Genomic DNA, 12,650 nt, shown 5'->3' on the forward strand with positions numbered 1-12,650 from the left:
TTCCTGTCATAAATATCACTTATTTGTTAGCCTCGGTGATTCTGATCAGATTTGCTCCAAGAGTGGTTGAGTTCAAGCCTCCAAACCTTGCTTGTTTATTCCACGTGTTTCTGTATATAAATGGAGACATTCAGCCTTGATCCTGTGATTGCAGCAATTGCACTGCTATGAAATTGCTGACATCCTTTTCTATGTACTTCTGTGTTCACGTTGACATTTTTTTCTTATGGAGAAAATAAGTGTAGTTACATGTACTGAATGAAGCTCAGGTCCAGATTGTCTGAAATAATTTATTTCTCTATGTGAACCTTTCCAAATATTAAGATTTTTGGAGAAAGCTTTCCCTTGGTCCCACCACTATGTGGTGAGAAGAGGGCCTTTGAAATGTTTTTTCTCCCAGGCTGTAGAATTTGCTTCTTTTGTAGGCTAAGCTGGCCTCCTCTCTTCACCAGCAAGTAAGGACAGCCAGAAGAATATAGTTGCTGTATTTTTATTTTTATTGTTATGTTTTCAAACGGCTGTATGCTTTTAAAAATGAATGTCTGTTAACATGATAGACATCTAGTTGTGCTTTGACTTTTCTGTAGTCAGGTTTTTAGCCCCACCTTTTTAAAGACTTATTAGATTGTCACGATATCAGATTAAATAAATAATAAAAAATAGAATGAGCTCATGTAATGCTTATCTATGAAAACCCCCGCAATCATCAGTTCTGCTACTTGTAGCCTGAAACAGAAGAGTTGAAGCATTCTAAGGTCTTATCAGTAACAACTCAAAACCACAAGTGTTTTACATGATAGTTCTCTGATACATCTGTTAGATCTGTAACACTTTCCAGAAGTGCTTGCCCTGAAGCCATTGCGAGGAAAGGTTTGGGATGGAGAGGGTAGAACTGACTATAATCCCCTTTAATCTAAAACTTATCTATCTGTAGAAGAGAGCCATTGTTTTGATTCACTCGGGCATCATGGCTGGTGCTTTTCTTATAACTTGAATGGCTGGTTACATGTAGAATCATGGGATGAATGAGGCTGAGTACACAAATGTTTAGCACAGCAATGTATATTCTTGAATAAACAATAACCTATGCCAACATCAATACAAAGTTTTTGTGTACTACAACCCTATTAATTGATGTAAGGTACAGGTTTTCCCCTGGCATTCCGTTGGTGCTCATCTCCATTTCTAAGCCAAAGAGCCGGCGTTGTCCGTAGATGTCTCCAAGGTCATGTAGCTGGCATGACTGCATGGAGCGCTGTTACCTTCCCGCCGAAACAGTACCTATTGATCTACTCACATTTGCATGTTTTTGAATTGCTAGGTTGGCAGAAGCTGAGGCTAACAGTGGAAGCTCACCACACTCCTTGGATTCAAACCGCCGACCTTTCGTTCAGCAAGTTCAGAAGTTCAGTGGTTTAACCCACTGTGCCATTGGGGGCGCCTATTAATTGATGTAGTGTCTCATATTTTAAGGTGTTTAAAAGGCACCAGATCCTGCTTGATCTAAGAAGTTAAGCAGGGCCATCTCTAGTTAATACTGCCAACAAAAGCCAGGTGCTGTAAGTTTAATGTCAGAGCAAGGAATTGACCAAACCACTTCCAAGTATTCCTTGCCTAAGAAACCCCTATGAAATTCATGGGGACACCATAGTCAATAGGCTATTTGAAGGCATGCTCACATACACACTTGGTATTTTGCATGTTTTGTCAGAAGATCCTTATCAGAAACAGTCTATTCCTAATTGAATTCTCCAGGCTAATCAAATGCCAACATTTCTCAGCCAAACAGGTAATTAATTAGGTTGTGTGTTAAACTGAAGGCCATTCTGTTGTTGATTTTGTTTCTCTTTAGGAACAGAGAAAGAAAAGTCTTGATTAAAATGACAGATGGATGTCATGGGGTAAGATATTGGTAATTATCAAAAGGGGGATCAGAACACTTTCAGGTTATTGGGGGGGGGGGTGCAGGTATCTTCATTTGCCTTGTTTCCATAATTTGTGTATATGTCCTCAAATAGAGACACAAGCAGAAGTGAACAATTTGTTTTACTGCTTGCCATTGACTATTTTAAACCAAGTGACTGGTGCCGCCTGTAACGAAGTATCCACAGTGTGTTAAAGATGAGCCTGGTATGCCTTTAAAAAAAAGAAAAAAGTTAAATGTCAACACAGCTGCAGCTTACCACTTTTTGAAACCTTTCACCTGGGAGTTAGATAAAATATCTTGAATTTGGGCAAGGGGCTGGGAGAAAATGCAGGGGAAGTACTGTTTGAAATGCTATTAATTCTTGCAAAATAACATTCGTACTTTTTGCCTGACTAGATAAATCTACAGTGTCCCCCGTTTCATGTGCCAGGCTGTTTTTTTCATTATCGGTTCCTTGTCTGCCGTGTTTATCTTCTCTGAAAACGCTGAAATGTAAGCTATTTTAGCTCTGGGTGGGTGGCATAGCTGCTCACAATGCCTTCTAAAAAGAAACACAGTGAGCATTTCATTTAGATTCTACAGACCACTGAGAGAACTTAATGCAGCTGAATAAAGCAGAAAAAACATTTTTTTTCAAGACGAAATCTCACTTTCTATTCTAAATAACCTTGGGGCTTTTGAGTTGGATACCTCCAGGTTGACACATTTCACACCGGGTGGAATGACAGTGGCACTCAACAGATCCTTCATGTTCCGCAGAACCCTCTTCACTTTTTTATGAACTCCAAAAGCGTGCTCATCCTTAACAAAATGTCAAGTTAAAACATGTCACTTTGCTGTTACTCGCTTGCCTTTAATCAAAAGACTACTCTTAATGGCTTGTTTTACTGTAGGCAGTTGTAAAAGAAACTCCCCAGTAGTGCTTCTCATCTACTATGGTTGTCATCCCAAATTTTCATCCTAAATTAAGCCCACCAAGAAGGTTGACGGTGCCACACAGAGTGCCTCATATATTCATGTATACATTTAGAAATTTTAATCAAATCAGCCCAAAAATCTGGTTCAGTTTATCCATGGCTCAATGTGAGAACTGTGAGTACTGTACCTTAAAAAAGGGACCATCTTTGAGTATAGTGACAAAAGGTAATAGGTTAGTCCAGTGGTTCTCAACCTTTGGGTCTCAAGATGTTTTGGCATTCAACTCTCAGAAATCCTAACAGCTGGTAAATTGGCTGGGATTTCTGGGAGTTGTAGGCCCAAACACCTGGGGACTCACAGGTTGAGAATCACTGGGTTAGTCCTTCCTGGAAGAACTGAAAAAACACTGGCCCCCTCTGCTCTCCCTGCTCTGGCCTTGCTTCTGGTCTTACTAAACACTGGGCAGAGTGAAGGCAGCAGAGACTGCCAGGAACATCCAGTCTAGGCATGGGCAAACTTCAGCCCTTCAGGTGTTTTGGATTTGAACTCCTGGGAATCCCAGCTGCCTTGTTATCTTACCAGCTATTAGAAATTGTGGGAGTTGAAGTCCAAAACACCTGGCGGGTCAAAGTTTGCCCATGTCTGATAGTCCTTTAAGACAGTGTTGGTGCTTTCCCTTCTCCACAGAGGGACCTTCAACTTATCCATAGGTCATATCACATGCCCTTCATGTATTTATGAAGTTGACTTATACTAGTTGTGTCCCAAACAAGTTTTGCTTAAATGCTTTTCGGAAAGGTAAAAATGTATTTTACTGGGGCACAGGGCCGGCCGGAGATATTTTTTGATGTGAAGCGGGGGTGCTGAAAAGCGCCCCCGCCACCGGCCCCGCCTCCCGCGCCCTGGCCCCGCCCAGCGTGCCCTGGCCCCGCCTCCCACACTGCGTGGGAGGCGGGGCCAGGGCGAATAGTGAGGGGGGTGGGGCCAGAGTTGCCCCCCCCAGCGTGCCCTGGCCCCGCCTCCCACGCAGCGTGGGAGGCGGGGCCAGGGCATGCTGGGTGGGGGGGCGGGGCCAGAGCTGGCCCCGCCTCCCACGCTACTCCCGCTCGCCCGTCTGGCCTTTTCTAGCAGGCCAGACTTCAGCGGAGGTCCCTCCAGGCCGCAATCGCGGCCTGGAGGGACCTCCGCTGAAGTCTGGCCTGCTAGAAAAGGCCAGACGGGCGAGCGGGAGTAGCGTGGGAGGCGGAGCCAGCTCTGACGCCGCTCCCCCCCCCCCCCCGCCCAGCATGCCCTGGCCCCGCCTCCCACGCTGCGTGGGAGGCAGGGCCAAGGCACGCTGGGCGGGGGGGGGGCGGCGTCAGAGCTGGCTCCGCCTCCCACTCTACTCCCGCTCGCCCGTCTGGCCTTTTCTAGCAGGCCAGACTGCAGCGGAGGTCCCTGCAGGCCGCGATTGCGGCCTGCAGGGACCTCCGCTGAAGTCTGGCCTGCTAGAAAAGACCAGACGGGCCAGGGCGCACTGGGCGGGAGGCGGGGCACCGTCAGGGCGGTGCCCCGCCTCCCGCCCAGCCTGACGGCGCCCCCCCGGGCCTGCGCCCGAGGCAGCGGCGTCAGGTGCCTCAATAGTGGGGCCGGCCCTGCTGGGGCATGCTAATGCTTGTCACAAACTGATAGTTTTCTTCCCTCCCTCCTTTTACTCTTCTATAGAAGAAAGCACCCATACTATACTGTTAGAGTACATTTCTTTTGAATACAGGAATTCCTAGAACCAAAGCTTGTGTTTCATTTGATGGCAGAGCTAGCTATCAAATGCTAATCCCAAACTAATCCTATTCTCGTGAGATAAGAATATTGCAAACATCTTTGCGAGGCTATAGAGAATTGAAGACTTGTTTTTTCAGGGACCAAAGTGACCCCACAGCTTCACCAGTTTGTGTTTCATTTAAGAATATTGCTCCTAAAAATGCCATGTAAATAGAGGTGGGCTAGCTGTTTGTTGAGTGGCTCTTGCATCCAAGGTCACCGTAAAACTGTTTGTTTGGTGACAGTGTGCTTTGTCTCCCAATTACTCTTTGGGGATTGTGGCTGCAAATGTGATAAATTATTTTCACAACATATATTTTGACTTAAAGTTTATACAGATGGCACCCCAGAAGCTCTCTCTGATAAAGTATTTTGGCCACATTGCTTACCTTGTAGAAGTGTTTGTGTGCTTAGCAGTTTCCTGGTACAGGGATGAACACTGGTTATGTGCCTGTTTCCTTTAAAGACAGAAATGACTTGCATTTTTACAATATTTTCTGACTCCTATCCCCTTTTAAACTGGTGATAAATGTGAAAGAGCTGGGCACATATGAAAGGTACACATTTTGCTACTACTCCTGGGTAGTAGAAACCCTCCTTTACTATAAAAAGAAGATGTGTAAAAAGTACAGAAGAAATTCTAAAAGAATCCAAACATTCTGCTAAAGAGCAAAAGCCACCAAAGTAACTTTGCACTTATGTGTACCCAGAAATGCAGCAAGTGTGACTTGAATGGCTCATCTGTTTCCATTCAATTTAATTTTTCCATGCATTCTACATTTTTGGCCATGTAACTATTTAATGTAACATTTCATGAAACTTCCAAGGTCAGCTCGAGTTGTGTACGCATGAGTGAATGAGAGTCCAGCTACTCAGTGGTTATTTTAGACAGAAGCAACATTTCCTAAAGCAGCTTTACTGGGGCTGTTAAGATGATCCTTCTAAGTCTTGTTTGAACACCTTGGGATTGTTTTTGTTTTTTTCAAATGTTGCATTTCCAAGAAGAATTAATAGGCTGGGAGGGGCAAAAGACTGGGGTAGGATGTCAGACAGGTCAGAAACCTTCACTTTTGATAACTTTTTCCCTTAAAGAGCCCACTAGAAGTGTGTAAAAGCATTGCTTGTCTCATAACTCCATATTATGCCTGTTTATCCCCCCTTTTTAGTGGATAGAAAGAAATACAAGGTAATATTATATAATGGTGTCTATTTGTACATGTGTGTGCATGCACATAGTGATAAATTAACCTAAGTCTTTGGCTCCCTTTTCCTAGAGAAGATGCAAATATTTCATCACCTTTCCCCCATTTTAATTGAAATTAACATTAGATCAGATAACTATTTTCCCTCTAAGCTCATTCCTTCCCATACATAGAACACTTTACATATGAAACTTTTTTTTTCTATGGTGGAGGAGTGAAACAAAATGAAAACAAATTCTTATGAAATGAAAGCTTTGATTCTATTTTCTAAAGATAGAAGTTGTTGTGCTGCTCTATGATTTTTCAAGATGACATAGGTATGATGTGCATTTGTATGTACAAGAACATGAACTAGTAAGTATTCTGAAACATATGTAATTTTAGTCTGCATTCTGTAAACACAGAAATGTATGTTTTTAGCATAAAATGTCACTAAATCCAAGAACGAAAGGAGAAATAGAACACATCATCACAGCCCATTAGCTTATATGTTGAGGTAAATGTCACACTGTATTTTTTATTATTTTGTCACAAATGATTAGTTTACAGAGTTTTTAAAGTATTGCTGTGCATTTCTCTAAATGTATACCAAATTTAGCTATTCTGGGCAACCTAAAACTATTTCAGCTATTAGGGAAGGGATCTATTTCAAGTCTTGTTCTAACGTTTTTATTCTTAAGTATGTTTTGGACTAAATATGTACCTCTTCAAAGCTCTTAACATCAAGAATCAAGGTAATCTTTAAAAACTACACCCAAATACTATTACAGAGTTAAAACACACACACACACACACACACACATATACAGATTTGGCGGGGGGGAGAGATATATCTATTCCTGCATTTGTCTGTACATCTGTCTATTTTATGCCTGCATATACAATGTGTATTTTCGCCTTCCAATTTTTAATTGTCTTATTTACATAAGCCTTGCGTTGTAATGCCTTTTTGCTGCTCTATAAAGTACTACATCAATGCTAAGTATTATTAAATATTATTCAATATTTTCCAGCATTGCAAATGTTAGATTTCCTTTTAACACAGGCAAATTCCTCTTTAATTAGGGCAGTGCAGCCAAATACAAGAGCAAGGAAAGTGACTGGAAGTTAACTTGACCTCATCGCAGCTGAAATGAGCTGATTCGATTGATCCCTAAAGGAAACCCCCCCTCCCCAGACACCCACCTACCCTGACAAACATCATAATAAAACAACTATCATAAGGGGTCTGAAGATAAAACATAAGCATTTAGATTGTGTGTGCTCGTAATTCAACAACCCGTCTTGCCCATGCCGGTTTGCAACTAGCATTTCTTAGTCTTTTTCTTTCTCTTTTTGCCGCACAGCTGTCACTTGTGCAGCAAAACGACTCTTGGGGGGGGGGGGGGGAAGGAGCCCTGCTAAAATCGTGTCACGTAGCACTAATTCATCTGCTCTCATTAGAGTGAGCGAGGGACAGCAGTGATGGCCAAGAGCTGCACTCCACACATGACACACGAACAGTTTGGGGAATAGAAAATTGCTTTCTCAGGAAGCCCAGCCAATTAAGGACTTGACCATATTGAATGTCAAGTGTTAATTTAGGTTTTTCTTCATTTTCCCAGTAGTAATGCGGGTCCTGTGATGAGCAAATACATGTCAAGTAAAAGTTGATTGCATGAAGGACCCAGGTATTATATGTCACTGACAAGTCACAAATGTACTCTAGTCTTTTAACCCGTTAGGTGAGTCTAGGCTATGTGTGGGGAGGAGAGAAAGAGGGATTAACTGTACTATAATGATCAGAATAGATAGCTTACATTAGGGAGGCGGCTGGGAGTTGGACAGGAATAGTAATTTGTGTAAGGGAGCTATATAGTATTCTTACAAGCAAGGTAAATATGGCACCACTGGTGCAAGGTTAAGATTTTATGAGTGTGTTTATTGAGAGTCGCAAGATACTATAGTACCTTCCAGATCTTGATTAAGTTGGTATACTCTATACATTGTGAGAATCGTAGAATGCCAGGAAAGGTAAATCTTACTTCCTTAGTTCTCCCTTTCCTGTTAAATTAATATTGATTTATAGTAAATTAAATGTTGATGTTTCAATCTGAATTTATTTCTTATGAAACACACATACAAACACATCCTTCAGATAAATGCAGAATCTTTTTTAAAAAGCAGGAAACTTCTCATTTTCTTCTCCTCATTCCCAAGAATCACCCACCTCACATTTATTAGCATCCCATTACTTTGTCAAAGGGCACCCCCACCCCATTGGCCTTTTGTGTAGTACCTGCCTGTAGTGGAAAGAGGGACTCTTTCAGTTTTTCCTGAAGCGACCCCCCCCCCCTTTACTTTTTTCTAGATGAGGGATACTTTAGAAAATATCTATAGCATCTAATTTCCATTCATCAGCATATTATTTACATATGAATGTTGTGAAAATAAGAGAGTGTCTGTTTCTGTTTCAAGTGCATAATTGATGTGCACACAATAATATCTCAAGAATGGCTTTGTGCTGCCCTATAAATACAGTCAAGTGGAGCCAGCAAACCCAGCCTTATTGGGGAAGTTGTTGACACCTTTTCATTTCAATTTAAAACAATGTGTGATGTCTGTATTTGGGGGTTCCTAATCATCACCAGTCTCTTTTAATTTCAGTGGGAAAAATATAAAATCTCGGCACTGAATAAAGTGAGAATTTATAGGTTGAGCTTTTTTTTTAATGGAAGTGTGCTTGCCAAACTTTCATGGCAATACATCAGTGTTGGAGGGTAAGCGTGAATTTTCAAATCAAAGTTGTTGTTTTTTTAATTTTCTTGTTCAGAGGGATTCATATAACCCTTATAAATTATAAGTTTGACAATTTTATTGATTTTCCTCTTCCCCATCCACTAGAAGGCTGTCATTCCAAAGCTCTTATCATACCTGATCTACCAAGAATGAACAGAGGAAAATAGGAGGATGAAATCTGTAAATTACAAAGAATTGAGCTGCCTATTAAATAAGAAGCATTGTTTCATCACTCAAAGATTTTTTTCCTCTGCATCAAATTAAGGATTCGTATTCATTAAAGGTTCCTGTTATTTAATTGCAGATTTCTTTACCTGAGGGATTCTCACTTTGTCGTCCCTCCAAACCTCCCCCACTCAATATCTTAATTCAAAGGCATCAGTTTTGAAACCCCTTTATGATACTGTAATTAAATTAAGTAATTTCAGATTGAGGTTTATTTTACAAAGCCTTGTTTCTCTGAGAATTGTTGATGGGAATTTTTCCAGTTTGTCAGGATATGAAAATATTGTCATATTTTTGGCAGTTCATAGTTCTTACTTATTTTGATTTTCCCCTCAGGGTTCCATTCTGTATTCCTGATATTCCAGGTTCCTCCATAGGAACAAAAACCCTGCTAATTCGTTTGGCACACAGAACAGCGGTTTTCGTTAAGAGTCCAGACCTCAGCAGCTTTGCCTCGGTTAAGTTGTGCTGAGGGACTTTGTGAAGTTTCCTTAAACTGAAAGTTGTTGATGGCACCTTTGGTTGCTGATTCAAGGTTTTCCTCCTCCCAACGATGCCACTTTTGACTGATGGTACCTAATGCAATCAGCCCCTGCCAGGGAACCGTCCTTCATTTGGCTGTTCTTCTTGTTTAGAATCCTCCAAGCATCCTCCCCCCAAAAGAGGACAGCCCCCTCCACAAACTTCCCTTCTCAATGCCGAAGCAGAAGATGTCTCCCTTTGCACGTGTTTTTGATAAATTTAAGAAGTCAAATAGCTGACACAGATGGATAATCCAAGTGTATAGGGTGAAGAGTTATAAATTAACACATTATTCCCTCTTAATGTGAAATACTTGAGAATGCATTTTCTCAGTCCCTTGACATCTACCCAGTGAGGGCTCGCATTGTACTTTTCAAGTGGCATTGATTTGTTAAAGCGCTGAATTAGCATCTTAGGCCAGCTGCCTGTTCCACTGTTGTGGTGTTGGGCTCATTCTCTCTCTCACACTCTTTCTCTGTCTCTCTCGCTCTTCCTGCTGCCTTGGCCACACACAGGGCTTCAGCATGCTTACCCCAGCTTTCCCGCTATGTCCCCCTCCCTTTTGCCACCGAAGCAGGTTGGTTTATTTCTAGAGACAGAAGGGAGGTTACGCTGCTCCGTTAGAGGAAGGCTACCATACATGAGCGGAGTGTAATTTGCTTGGTTGGAGGTAAAAAAATAATGAGTTAAAATCTGCGCAAGTGCAGTTATTCATTGTCTTCTCCCCTTTTTTGCCCGATATTTTGGCTGGGGGAAAAGAATGCCAGGAAGGAATTTAGAAAGCATGATGAATGCACATATAAGCCAGAAAAAGATGTGAGCAGTGGGAGACATCTGAGAGCTTGAATTTGAAGATTGCTAACTCTTAACATGGGCTAATCATTCTTAAGGGTGCAAGGTCCAAGAATACTTTGAACCTATGCCATTTTAATGAAAAGTGCTGTTTAGTCACAGACGCATACGTTGGCAGCGACTGGGGCTTTCTTTTCTTTTCTTAAAAAGGGCAGCTACAAATGTTTTCTCCTTGGTTATTGAGCCTCAAATGTTTCCACAACAGTTTAATTCTTTATCTGTCTCGTGGTGAGTCCTGACAGATTGTGAAGCATTGCCCTAATTGACTAAATTACATTACCAATATATGTATTCCAGTAATGAAGATTATGCACATGAAATGAACATTACATTTCATTTAAAACTGCTAATAAAATGCTGACATTTTTATTTGTAGATTCTTGGCATGGCAACGTGCAAAATCTCTGAAAGCCTACAAATGAACTGTGTAGTAAATTAGGACTGAGTACTGTGATGACATCCGCTTATACTGTATCTGTCAAAACTACACTTTTATTGTTGTTGTTGGCTGTTGTTTTACTCTATATAAACTGTAATTTGTTTAAAGCGCACCAAAGGTTGCACAAAGAATCAAAAGTGTATGTGAATGTCTGTGGTCCAAATTTTAAAATCAGTTCAGTGAGAGGTATCTCCATGTGTCTTTCGTATTTGTGGTTTGTCATTTTACATGTTAATCTAGAAATACAGAGGTTCTGTTCCCCAGAGATGACACGGTACATAATTTGCTTTAAAATCTCTGTTGCTGAGCAGTATTTCTGTTGCTGAACCATTTCCACCCGAAATGTAGATAGGGAAGGATCATGCAGATTTTATTTGTTGTATATTTCCTAGACATGTGACAGTATGTTTAAGTATAAATAATTCTATTTATATCTTTCTTTAATGTTTTGATGGTCTATAGTTTGTTATAACATCTACATAGTAGTATTTTGAAAAACATACATCTAGACAGAACTTGCAATCTCCTAAAGCATGGAATTATGAAGAAGCAAAAACAGTTCAAATGTAGGGATCATAGAATCATGGAGGAAAACCATTTTCAGGATGCTGGCCACTTTCTGTCCCACCCCCTAATTCTTGCCATGCCAAACTACATGAGGAAAACTTTAAATTCATTTATTTTACTATATTTATACTCCTTCTCAACCCTGAAGGGGACTCAAGGCGGCTTTACACATAGGCAACTATTCAGTACCATAAAAGCACTATTCAGTTAAAATAAAATTAAAATTAAATTAAAATTAACACATATTAAAACATTTAAAACATTACATCCACTATTAAAACCACACCATCCACAGCCGTAATCTGGGGCCATACCAGTAGTCATTGCATAGATTCCGTATCCATTTATTGCACTACAATTGTTCTCTGAAGGCTTGATCCCAAAGCCACGTTTTCTCTCTCTTTTTGAAGCCCGGGAGGGAGGGGGCTGATCTAATATCACTGGAGAGGGAGTTCCACAACCAAGGGGCCACCACTGAGAAGGCCGTTTCTCATCCTCACCAACCACATCTGCGAAAAAGGCAGGACCGAGAGCAGGGCCTCCCCAGAAGATATTAATCTCCTTGTTTTCTGCTGCAAACTGTGCCCTATTCCCATTTTGTAGTGGAGTTGTTCTGTCCTGTATGTGCAAACCTGTGCTTCTCAGGTTTGCACAATGCTGCCAGTAGAATAGTAATGCCCTACATTTGCAGATTTGTACTTCTCATTGTTTTAATGTTATTTACATACAGATTAAATTCTGTTGGTAGTGTTTGTAAAAGTGGACAATATGTAAAAGATATAATTTTTGTACACTTTGCATTTAAAACTCATATTCCCCCAAAACAGTCAGTTAGCCTTCTTCGACTATTCTTGGTTATCTTTGTAACTCCTAGTTAAAAAAGAAGAAACAAATCTGAATTTTAAAGAGTACCCTTCCCATAAAGATCAGATTATGCCTGAAACATATCACTTGAGCAATGTTTTGGTCAAGAAGTAAGTAGATTTCTGTATGTTACTAATCTATATATATAAAAGAGTGATGGCATCACGGCGACCCACAAAACAACAAAAGTACAGGCCTCCCAACCTCAAAATTTGACAAAACAACCCATCACCCACGCCTCAGGGTTGATACAACAAAAAGAAAAGAAAAATAAAGTCCTAATTAGAGGGAGAGCAATAATTGTTTTTATCCAATTACTGCCAGTTTAGAGGGCTAATCTCTGCCCACTTGGTCACCTAGCAACCAATTCAGCCGAAGGACAGCCAGGATTCAGTTAGGGGACAGGCAGATTTAGGCCTCACTTAGGCTTCTTCCACAGATTATCTAATTTGCACTGGATTATATGGCAGTGTAGATTCAAGGCCCTTCTACACAGCTATATAACCCATTTATAATCTTATATTATCTGCTTTGCACTGGATTATCCTGACTCCAC

At 41.0% G+C, this 12,650-nt stretch overlaps 1 protein-coding gene across 4 annotated transcripts in view; it reads left to right on the forward strand.

Annotated features, from left to right (window-relative positions):
* bnc2 (basonuclin zinc finger protein 2) overlaps positions 1–12,650 on the forward strand; it is a 472,589-nt gene that overhangs the window by 171,701 nt on the left and 288,238 nt on the right. The gene's annotated exons all lie outside the window — the stretch shown is intronic.

Source organism: Anolis carolinensis, chromosome 2, assembly GCF_035594765.1.
Source record: "Anolis carolinensis isolate JA03-04 chromosome 2, rAnoCar3.1.pri, whole genome shotgun sequence".
Taxonomy (NCBI): domain Eukaryota; kingdom Metazoa; phylum Chordata; class Lepidosauria; order Squamata; family Dactyloidae; genus Anolis; species Anolis carolinensis.